The sequence below is a fragment of the Mesocricetus auratus genome, unplaced genomic scaffold (genome assembly GCF_017639785.1).
Source record: "Mesocricetus auratus isolate SY011 unplaced genomic scaffold, BCM_Maur_2.0 Super-Scaffold_6730, whole genome shotgun sequence".
Taxonomy (NCBI): Eukaryota; Metazoa; Chordata; class Mammalia; order Rodentia; family Cricetidae; genus Mesocricetus; species Mesocricetus auratus.
The window spans coordinates 17,274,281-17,285,448 of NW_024429184.1; the positions used below are offsets into that span (position 1 = coordinate 17,274,281).

At 44.8% G+C, this 11,168-nt stretch overlaps 1 protein-coding gene across 2 annotated transcripts in view; it reads right to left on the bottom strand.

The window, feature by feature from the left end:
• Window positions 1-10,016, bottom strand: part of Ubap1 (ubiquitin associated protein 1) — a 36,215-nt gene extending 26,199 nt beyond the window's left edge. Inside the window, exon 1 of one of the 2 annotated variants that reach the window (XM_013119696.3) lies at window positions 9,835-10,016. The gene's annotated coding sequence lies outside the window, so the exon portion shown is untranslated. The remainder of the gene's footprint in view (window positions 1-9,834) is intronic. The other variant, XM_005078849.4, reaches the window with a different exon arrangement.
• Between the last annotated feature and the right edge of the window lie 1,152 nt (window positions 10,017-11,168).

Consider the following 11,168-nt stretch of genomic DNA (forward strand, 5'->3'; position numbering starts at 1 on the left):
GCATTTGAACCCATGAATTCAAGACCAGTCTAAGCAACACGATAAAGCACTTTTTAAAAAAGAGGTGAAAATCACCTCAATTTGAGGCTGAAAAGTCCCAACAGCTTACCAGATTTTTTGAGGACCTCATTGTGACAGCAGCACTTGCCAAAGAGGCATCACACAGTTAAGACAGGAAAGCAGCCGAAGAGGCCACTTTTGCTGTTTGTTTTGCTTTTTAATTATATGTAGGTAAGTGCCTGCACATGGGTGTGTGCACATGGTGCATGTGCCCACAGAGACTAGACACAGTCACCCAGAGCTGCAGTTACACACAACTGTGAGACTCCTGATGTGAGTGCTGAGAACCACGCTCAGGTCTTCTGAAGAGCAAGAGCTTTTCCATAAGCCATCTCTATCTCCCTATCCCTTTTTCTTACTCTATTATGATCACAAACTCTTTCGGGATCTAACGGGCATTCCATGGGAAGTATTTCATTCCTTCCAAGAGCAACACCTCCAATGTCTGTCCACCTTTCTGTCTCCTGAGTTGGTTGGTTTTTATTTTATTTTTTTCCTTTTCCTCCACTCCCCAGCCCCAGTCTTTGGAGACAAGTCCAGTCAGCAATGTAACCACAGATGGCCTCTGGTCCACCTGCCTCCACTTCCAAAGTGCTGGTTTACAGGTATGTATCACCACGCCCAGCTTATTCCATGCAGAGGATCAAACCCAGGGGTCTATGTGTACCACATAAGAACTCAACCAACTGAGCTACACTCAGCAGACCAAAGGATGGGATGAGGATGTAGCTCAGTTATGCTCACCTGGGTCCAATCCCTAGCACTACCAAAAAGCCTCAGAAGCTCAAGAGATTCAAAAATTACAAGATTCCCAAGGCCTACAGCCCCTCCCCAAGCTTATATAAGTATATACTTATACTTATATATACTTATATAGTTAGACGAGACTCTGGCTCCCTGCAAGTTATGAAGAGAGCACCAGGGCTGCAGCTTTCTAGGAGCAGCCTTTTAGGCATCCATGCTCCTGTAAGTAACAACAACTTTCTCTCTCTCTCTCTCTCTCTCTCTCTCTCTCTCTCTCTCTCTCTCTCTCTGTGTCTCTCTGTGTCTCTCTCTGTGTCTCTCTGTGTCTCTCTCTGTGTCTCTGTGTCTCTGTGTCTCTGTGTCTCTGTGTCTCTCTCTCTCTCTCTCTCTCTCTCTCTCTCTCTCTCTCTCTCTCTCTCTCTCCCTCCCTCCCTCCCTCCCTTCCCTGTTCACTAAGCTGTATGTGGGTCCTCGAGTTGGGTGGAATCATTTCTTTAGTATGTCACTGACAAGGTGAAAAGACTAATAAAGTAGTTCATGTCTTTCCCCAGAAACAAAACAATGGTCTTTACCAAGATCAAACATTCAACTTGATAGATGAACAATCCCTAATTTCACAGTATTTATGATGATTAATCTTCACAACACCCAAGCGAGAAGCACCTAGGGGTGTGCCTGTAAAGGCAGTTCCAGAGAGGATTAAGTAGAGAGGGAAAGACACACCCTAAACTTCATCCAATGTGGACACCCACTGACAGAGAGAGGAAGTCAGGCATTCAATCCCTCTGCTTCCTGTCATGCTGTAAGTGCTCTACAACACTTCTTGCTCTGTTTATTATGTCAGATGTTTGTCATAGTAATAAGAAGCTAACTAGTACAGTAATGGTCCCTGGTCTGTTAAAAATTTAAAAAGAGTTTGGATTTGTTGTTTCCTGGGAACTTTAGGGGCTTTTGTCTGTTTCTGAGACATGAACATATTCTATAGCCTAGGCCCGCCTCAGCCTCTTGAGTACTAGGATTACAGAAAACAAACTCTGAGGATGGAGGTGTGCATGGGGGAGGGCATGTGCCTGTGAAGACCAGACATCAACCTCCAGCATCATTCCTTAGGAGACATCCACCTTGTTTTTTTGAGCCAAAGTCTCTCACTGGGACTTTGAGCTAACCAATTAGGTTGAAACCCAACAAGTGCTAAGTATCTGCCTGTCTTCAACTTTCTAGGACTTTCACACTTCTATGATTAAAGTGTGTGCCACCAGGGGGCTGGAGAGATGGCTCAGAGGTTAAGAGCACCAGCTGCTCTTCCAGAGGTCCTGAGTTCAATTCCCAGCAACCACATGGTGATTCACAAGCATCTGTAGTGAGATCTGGTGCCCTCTTCTGACGAGTAGACATACATTCAGACAGAACACTGTATACATAGTAGATAAATAAATCTTTAAAAAAAAAACTGTGTGCCACCACACCCAGAGCACAAACCACCATGCCCAGCTTTCCCCCTGGGTACTGGGCATTTAAGCTCAAGTCCTCATGACTGCACAGCAAGTACTTGCCAAATGAGCAATCTCTTGGCTGAAGAGAGCCCTTGTTGCTCGTGTAGAGTACCTGGGTCCAGTTCCCAGCACCCACACAGTGACCCACAACCTTCTATAACTCCACTTGCAGGGGATCCAAAGCCGACTTACTTTAGTAGAAGGGTTTACAGTTTACACTGAGTAATCTACTTTCAATGTTATCAAATACTACCTATAAAGAAAAATCTGTCAACTCATATTAACATTTAAATGTACATGTCATTATGTCACTCATAAATTCATCAGTGTCTGTCTTGGAAAATGTTTTTGGTTTTTTTTTGGGGGGGGGTGTTTTGTTTTTCGAGACAGTGTTTCTCTGTGTAGCTTTGGAGCCTGTACGAACTTGCTTTGTAAACCAGGCTGGCCTTGAACTCATAGAGATCCACCTGACTCTGCCTCCCCAATGCTGTGATTAAATGTGTGTGCCACCATTGCCGGACTAATTATTCTATTTTTAAAACTATCTGATTTAGGCTAGGAGCATAGTTCAAACTGCACAGTGCTTACATAGCAAATATAAAGCCCTCAACTCCAACCTGTCTCCTCATAAAACCAGGCATGGCAGCCGCAGCCCTAACCCTAACCCTAACCCTAACCCAGCAGCACACACCTGCAATCCCAGGAGGTGACGGCAAGAAGACTGGAAAATCTGCTATACAAGAGCTCCAGGCCAGTCTGGGGCATATGAGATCCTCTACTGACAACAAACGGGCTGGAGAAATGGTTCACTGGTTAAGAGCACCGACTGCTTTTCACCTGGGTTCAATTCCCGGCATCTACAAATTAGCTCTCAAAGGTCTGTAAGTACAGTTCAGAGACTCTGACAGACATCGTGCAGGCAAAACACAAAAAATAAAATAATCCCTTTTTATCTTTAAAAAAAAAAAAAGGCATAGACCAATGACTCAACAATTAGGAGCACTGGCTGCTCTTCCAGGACACATATTGGGTTCCCATCACCCACATGGTGGGTCACAACTGTCTGTAACTCCAGCTCCAGGGGACCTGACGGGTCTACTGGCCTCCTGAGGGCACAAGGCATGCACATGGTACACGACCACACATGGGCACTCACACATACACAAAACCAAGAGGAGCGGGAGCCGGCTTAGATGTTTTGAGCACTTGCTGCTCTTCCAGAGGACCTGAGTTTGGCTCTCAGCACCGTGTCAAATAGCTCACAACAGCCTGTAACTTCAGCTTCAGAAGATCTGTCTGTCGCGGTCACCACTACCAAGGAGCTTGGATTTCAAGAGTTTATCTGGGGCTTGCAGTTTCAGGCATTAGAGTCCATGGCCATGATGGCACACAGCATGGTGGCAGGTGGGCAGGCATGTGGCACTGGAAAGGTGGCTGAGAGCTTGTATCTTGATCCCCAAGCATGAGGATGACATGAGTCTTTGAAACCTCACAGCCTGCCCCCAGGGACACACCTCCTAACCCTTCCCTAACAGTTCCATTAGCGGGGACCAAGTAGTCAAATATATGAACCTCTGAGGGCCGTTCTCATTCAATCATCACAGGGCTGACATCCTCTTCTGGTCTCTGCAGGCATCTACATACATGTGGCATACATATACAGACATAGACACATACACAGAAAAATAGTGAAATAAATCCTATACACACACACACACACACACACACACACACACACACACACTCACTCACTCACTCTTTGGTCTTGTGATGCCAAAATTCCTGGTAAGTTCTCCTTTCTTTTTTCTTTCTTTCGAGTCAAGGGTTCATACAGAGCAGGTTGGCCTCAAATGTAAAATTGCATACAACATTGATGTAGTATTATATTTATTGAAAAGGCACACAGGTTGCAATGCAGCTTAGTGGTAGGGCACTTGCCTAGCATGTACAAGCCTTAAGTCAAGCCCCAGTATCAACATTAAAAGAAGAAATTGTTTAAAATAGCATGGCTTGGTAAGAAAGAATTTGTTTGTTTGTTTGTTTGTTTGTGATAGGGTTTTTCTGTGTAACTGCCCTGGCTGTCCTAGAACCAGCTCTGTAGACCTTAAACTCCTGGGTTTGAACTCTGTGGCCTTAAACTCAGAGATATCTACCTGCCTCTGCCTCCTGAGTACTGGAATCAAAGGCATGAACAACCACCTATCGATAATTAAATTTTAAAAAAGGTATACTACTGGGCAGTGGAGGTGCACACCTTTAATCCCAGCACCTGGGAGGCAGAGGTAGATGGATCTCTGTGAGTTCGAGGCCAGCCTGGTCTACAGAGCAAGTTCCAGGACAGCCTCCAAAACAATACAGAGAAACCCTGTCTCGGGGAAAAAAAAAAACAAACAAGCAAGCAAACAAGCAGTTATAAAAGACTGAAAAGCTCAGTTCATTAAAATGAGTTTTAGCACCAGGCAATGGTGGCTCACACCTCTAATCCCAGCATTCAGGAGGCAGAGACAGAAGGATCTCTGTGAGTTTGAGCCCAGCCTGGTCTATAGAGTGAGTTCCAGGACAGGCTCCAAAGCTACAGAAAAAACCCCTGTCAAAATAAACAACAACAACAAAAGTTTTAGCAAGATGTGGGAGTACACATCTAGTCCCAGCACTGAGGAGGCACAGAAAAGTACACTGACTAAAGTTCAGGCCAGCCACAGCTAGGTGATCAGACTCTGTCTCAAAATCAACAAGGCCAGCAAGATGGCTCAGCAAGCCAGATTAGCAGAGTTCAAACCAGGATCCACATGGTGGAAGAAACAGACTCCCATAACTTGTCCTCTCACCTCCAAACACACGCTCTGTCATGTATTCTTTTTAAAAAAATCAACACAAAAAAGATCATGAGCTCCTGTTACCAAAAAGCATAAACTGATAAAAAAAAATGATAGTCATAATACAAGAGGATATTCATAAGTCATACATTAAAAAATAAATGTGTGGTGGTGAATTAAGTGTGAATGTGTGTAGTTTTACACCTGTAATCCCAGCACCTGCACAAGGATCAGGAGTTCAAGGCCAGCCTGGGCTACATCAAGACCCTGTCTCAAAAGATAACCAGAATAAAGAAATCTTACTAAACCAGGAACAGAAAGAATCCAAAATAATGACAAAAAAATAAAAAATACAAACTTCCCAGAAGCACAAGTTGCCAACAAACACATGAAAACAAAAACAAGCTCAATGTTAGGAAATACCAATTTAAAAAATCATACAACAGATACCGTTTAAAACCCCCCAGATTAGAAAAAAAAAAAAAAGGTAAAGTTTCCCAATATCAAGTGCTGAAGAGGAAAATGAAGCAACCAAAACACAGACCGGTAGCCTCTTGACTCAGTCATGACAAGATTCTACCATGAGCCAATGCAGTTACTCAAATATGGGAAGTGTTTAATAAGCATCAAGTAACTGGTAATGAGCAAAGCTGCTGGCACAAGCCTATAAGACCAGAAGCTGAGGCAGGAGAACAGCTTGAGGACAGCCTAGTCTACATAGGGAGTTCCAGGACAGCTAGGGCTGTTACAGAGAAACCTTGTCTCAAAACAACAAACAAAAAACTAGCACTTAAACATTACAGGAAGTGAAACGTCCCTGACTACCTAAGAGGGGCACTCAGAATTAGCAGTCACACTGAACAAATTTAAGTTCAGATTCAGATTCAACACTTAAAACTGTAATCTGGCCAGGAGGTGTCAGCCCATGCCTCTCATTCCATCCTGGTCTACCGAGCAAGTTCCAGGACTGCCAGGGCTACACAGAGAAACTCTGTCTCCTGAGGAGATTTAAAAAAAGTAAAACTATTATACGTTTTAAATAAGAATTTGGAAGGCCGGTGTTGGTGGTGCACGCCTTTACCCCCAGAACTCAGGAGGCAGAGGCAGGTAGATCTCTGTGACTTTGAGACCAGAATAGTCTACAGAGTGAGTTCCAGGACAGGCTCCAAATCAATACAGAGAAAGCCTATCTCAAAAAGCAAAACAAAGCATTTGATAGAGAAATAAAAAACACATTTCTTAAGAACACCAGTGCCCTGAATTAATGGCAGCTAAAACACTGGTTGCTTTTACAGAGGACCCAGGCTCAGTTCCCAGCAGTCATACGGAAGCTAACAACTGTCTGCTCCAGAAGATCTGATGCCTTCTGCCTTCTACAGGCACCAGGCACACCCACAGTGCACAGACCCACCTAGGTACAGGCAAAACACCAAAAATATAAAATCAAAATAAATCTTTACCAAGAAAGACTATCAGATGTCAGCTCTAAGAGATATAACACCTCTGGCTTCTACAGGTACTGCATTCATGTGTACATACCCACACTTAGACATACACACCTACATATAATTAAAAAATAAAAATGAAAATTGAAGAAAAAAAGGACTATCATCAGTACTACCAATGGCTCAGCAGGTGAAGGCACTTGCTGCCAAGACAAGCACAATTCCCCAGAACAACATCATTGAAGGAAGATGCAAACTCCTTGCAAATTGTCCTTATCTCCACGGATATGGCCAGTTCATAGTAAAACAAACAAATAAATTAAAAAAAAAGAAAAAGAAGGAAATGCTACTATAAAAATCCACCTTATCAATGATAAAAAAAATGATTTTTTCTGTTTACTGAAGGAAAAAAGGTTGTGCTTAAGAGGAACTGCACTGAAGACAGGGTCTCTCAGAGAACCAGGAGCTCAAAAATTTGGCTGCATTATCTGACTAATGAGCCCCAGATAACACCCTGTCCCCACCTCCCCAGTGCTAAACTATAAAGGCACACCACTGCAAGACCCAGGTTTTTTTGTTTTTCGAGACTGGGTTTCTCTGTAGGTTGGAGCCTGTGCTCTGTAGACCAGGCTGGCCTGGAACTCACAGAGATCCACCTGCCTCTGACTCCTGAGTGCTGGAATTAAAGGCATGCGCCACCACCGCCTGACAACACCTAGGCTTTTGGCAATACCCAGTCTTTTAACGTGTGGACCCAAACTTCATGCTTGAGAGGCAAGCAATTCACAGCCTGAGACTTCTCCCAGGCTCCACTTAATCCTGATCACAATCTTAATACTGTGGGTGGGTGGGTGGGTGGGTGTGTGGGTGTGTGTGTCTGTGTGTGTGAGTCTCTGTGTGTGCACCCACAGGCCTTTGATCCCAGCATTCAGGAGGCAGAGGCAGGCAGGTCTATGAGTTTGAGGTCAGCCTGGTCTACAGAGTTCCAAGACAACCAGGGCTACACAAAAAAGCACTGTCTCAAACAAACGAACAAACAAAACATTCAACAATATAACAGAAAAAAGATAGCAGTGTCTATACTCAGAAATAATGATGTATTTATAATGCTGAAAATATTCACAAGAACTTATACCATCAATTACATTTCAGGAACCCTAAGCTTTTTGGGGCAGTAGGAGAGGTAAAGTCTCACTATATAGTCCAAGTGGGTACTGTACTTAACAATTCTCCTTCAGCCTCAGAAGTGCTGAGGTGATAGGAACATGACACCACTCCTGACAGCTTTTAAATAACATAGTCAAAAGGATAAAAGAGGAACCCAAGCCTGACAACCTGAGTTTGATCCCTGGGACCCACATGGGGAAAGGAAAGAACCAACTCCAGCAGGTTGTTCTGACCTACACACACAAGTCATTTAATTTTAAAAATTAAAAATAGGCAAAGACACACACAGTGACATTTGTCAAAGAAATGTGCACTGATAACCACTGATGATGCTTATCTAATGTATCTTATTTGGATACTGTTTTCTCAAAATCAAAATGAAAAAATAAAACCAGCCAAGTGTGGTTGTAAACACTTTTAATCCTCAAACTCTCACAGAAAACAAGAGGATCTGAGTCTGAGGCCAGTCTGGTTTACAGGGTTCTAGGTCAGCCAGGGTTATTACATACTGAGACAGTCTCAAATAAAAAAGAAAAGGGGCTGGGAGTTGATGGTGCACGCTTTTAATCCTAGCACTCGGGAGGCAGAGGCAGGTGGATCTCTGTGAGTTCGAGGCCAGCCTGGTCTACAGAGTTCCAGAGTGGGGCATAGGAGCAAAAACCTTTCATTTAATCCCAGTACTCAGGAGGCAGAGGCAGGTGGATCTCTGCAAATTCCAAGCCAGTCTGGTCTACAAAGTGAGTTCCAGGACAGGCTCCAATGCTACACAGAGAAACCCCGTCTTAAAAAATAATGAACTAGAAACAAAAACCAGTTCCCGGACAGCCAGGGCTATACACAGAAACCCTGTTTCAGAAAAAAAAAAAAAAATGTTTTAGGCTGGGCTTGGAAAGTAGAAAAAAATAGAAGTTATTTATAGAAGATTGACTTATTTCATGCGTATGAGTGTTTTGCCTTCATGTTGTATGTATATCCACCAGATTCCTGCCTTGTAGCAGTGGAAGTCAGAAAAAGACATCTTATCCCCTGGAACTGGAGTTATAGATGACTGTGAGTCACGGGACAGAGTTGAACTCAGGTCCTCTGCAAGAGTAAGGGCTCTTAATTGTTCAGCCCTCTACCGAGCTCCTAAGAAGAGTTATTTACCAATGAAAATGAAATCCCTTGTTTTACCATCAAATCTGAAAAACTTCAACAGAGAAGCATCACCATATTTATTTAAATTCCTAAATACTAACAATTAGAACTGAGGAAATAAATAAAGCACTAATAGTGAAATTAGAGCAGAATATAGAATACAGGGCATATTTTGGTTTACAACATTCTATAATGTCTAAAAAGTATCAAAATCTTACTGCGGTTCAACACAAAAATGTTTTAGGCAATCATATTTCTAAGTCTCAAGTCAGAAAACAATTACATGAGGCAACAACACAGAGGTCAGGGATCGCTGGTAAAGAGCAAATGCTTGGCTTCAAAAGAAAGACTTGGGGTTGTTTATGAGACCCAGGTACGTAGCCCAGGTAATTTCCACCCAGAAAAAAAAAAAAAAGGAAAAATCTAGAGAAGACCAGAGAGAAGATATTGCTAGAGAAGACCAGACAATGCCAAAGATATCCCCCATAAGCATTCACCCTGGTCTGATCTCTTTTTCTCCCTCCTCTCATCGCCCAAATAACTAAATCCTCACATTCCAAGCTCGCCCTCAACTCCCCAGCGCTCTACCGTCTTCACTAAAGCCGGGTTCCTCTCTCCTCGACCTGCTCTAGCTGCCACCGAGCTTTCACTTAAGCAGGAGAGAAGTCTACTGAGTCCGTCTCCTAGGAGAGCATTAGTCCCCTTAATCCGAACTCATCTGCCCGCATCCCGTCTGCCGTCCGCCCCTTCAACTCTGGTCCCGTCACTCTGACCCTTCGCCCAGAATCCGCCCCAAGACGTCGGTCGCCGTCCGGCTCTTTCTCCCTCCCTCCCCGGGACCCCAGCTCCTTTCATCTCGGGGGGGGGCCCCGGCACCAGTCCCCAGCTTCCCTCCTCCTCCGTCGCCCCGTACCGGCCCCTTCCCCCAACTCCGCCCCTCGCCCCCCTCCCCCAGAGACAGGCCCCCCTCACCTGAATGCCGCTGCCGTCCAGAAAGCTGAAAGGTGCCGGCCCCGCCCGGCCTCCCGGGCTCAGTCCCCGCCTGGCTCCCGCTGCCCCTAGGGAGAGCGAACGCCCCCTCTTCCAACTCTATCCACCCCGGGCAAGACCGTCACCGTAGCCTCCGCCAGTACCACAGCCGCCATGTTGAAGGCCTACTTCCCTCCTCCTTCCCGTCGCCGCTCCGCCCCTTTAGGCGTCTGACATCATGGCGCTGCGCCCCACCCGCTCGGCCCAATGGGAGGAGCCGGCCGTGACGTAACTAAATCCCTCCTCTAGAGCCGAAGGATCCCTGCAACCTGGAGCTGTAATTCTGAGATGACAGCCCTGCTGACCCAAAGAGAAAGAAGAAAGGAGGGGTCACTGAGAGGGTAAGACTCAGGGTTAGAGACGTGGCCAAAGCGAGAACCCTAGAGACTCGAATCGCGAGGGCACACCCAGGGGCTTAGCCATGAATCCTCTTTGGTATTAGAAAACCTCTGAGACCCTAGGACCAGTTTCATTCTCGTTAGGGCTCACTTTCTGCATTTATTTTTGGGTTTTGTTGTTTTTCAGACTGGGTCCTATGTATCCCAAACCCACTTTATAAATAAAGTGTCTAGTCGGGCGTTTTAGCACATGCCTTTAATCCCAGCACTCGGGAGGCAGAGGCAGGCGGATCTCTGTGAGTTTGAGGCCAGCCTGGTCTACAGAGCGAGTTCCAGGGCAGCCTCCAAAACAATACAGAGAAACCCTGTCTCGAAAAACAAACAAACAAACAAAAGTCTCTAAGAAGTAACTCTAAATGTCTGTTCAATTTTAACTTCCAGTACATTCAAACCAGAAATGCAATCCCAAGCCTTCACTGCTTTCTGTGTATTAGATATCTGCTGGAAATAGGCGCATGGAGAATTCATAATTGTAGTAACTGATTTTTTCCTAAAATGTCATGACCAATGAAGAAATGATATCCTAAAGAGTTAACTCTAGTCAGATGATTGTGTGACAGGTGCTTAGTAATCAAACCAGAGCCTCAAGCATCCTTAGCTGGAATCAGGTGCTTTGATCAAGAATTACACCTCTAGGAACATAAAGCATGTGTACACTACCATGTCTGCCTTTCTAGCCACATTTTGTCTCCAGAACTTGAGGAGAAGACAAGATGATATTTGAACTTTGGAAGCACTTGTCACCACTTTCTAAGTGAGTGTGGAAATTACGGTAGATGTCTTATCTTCCTGACGTTCATGATTTTTATGTGGGTTCTGGGAAGCCTCAAGTTCATGCGTCAGTGGTTTTACCCACGGAGCCACCTCTTGAGTCCCCTG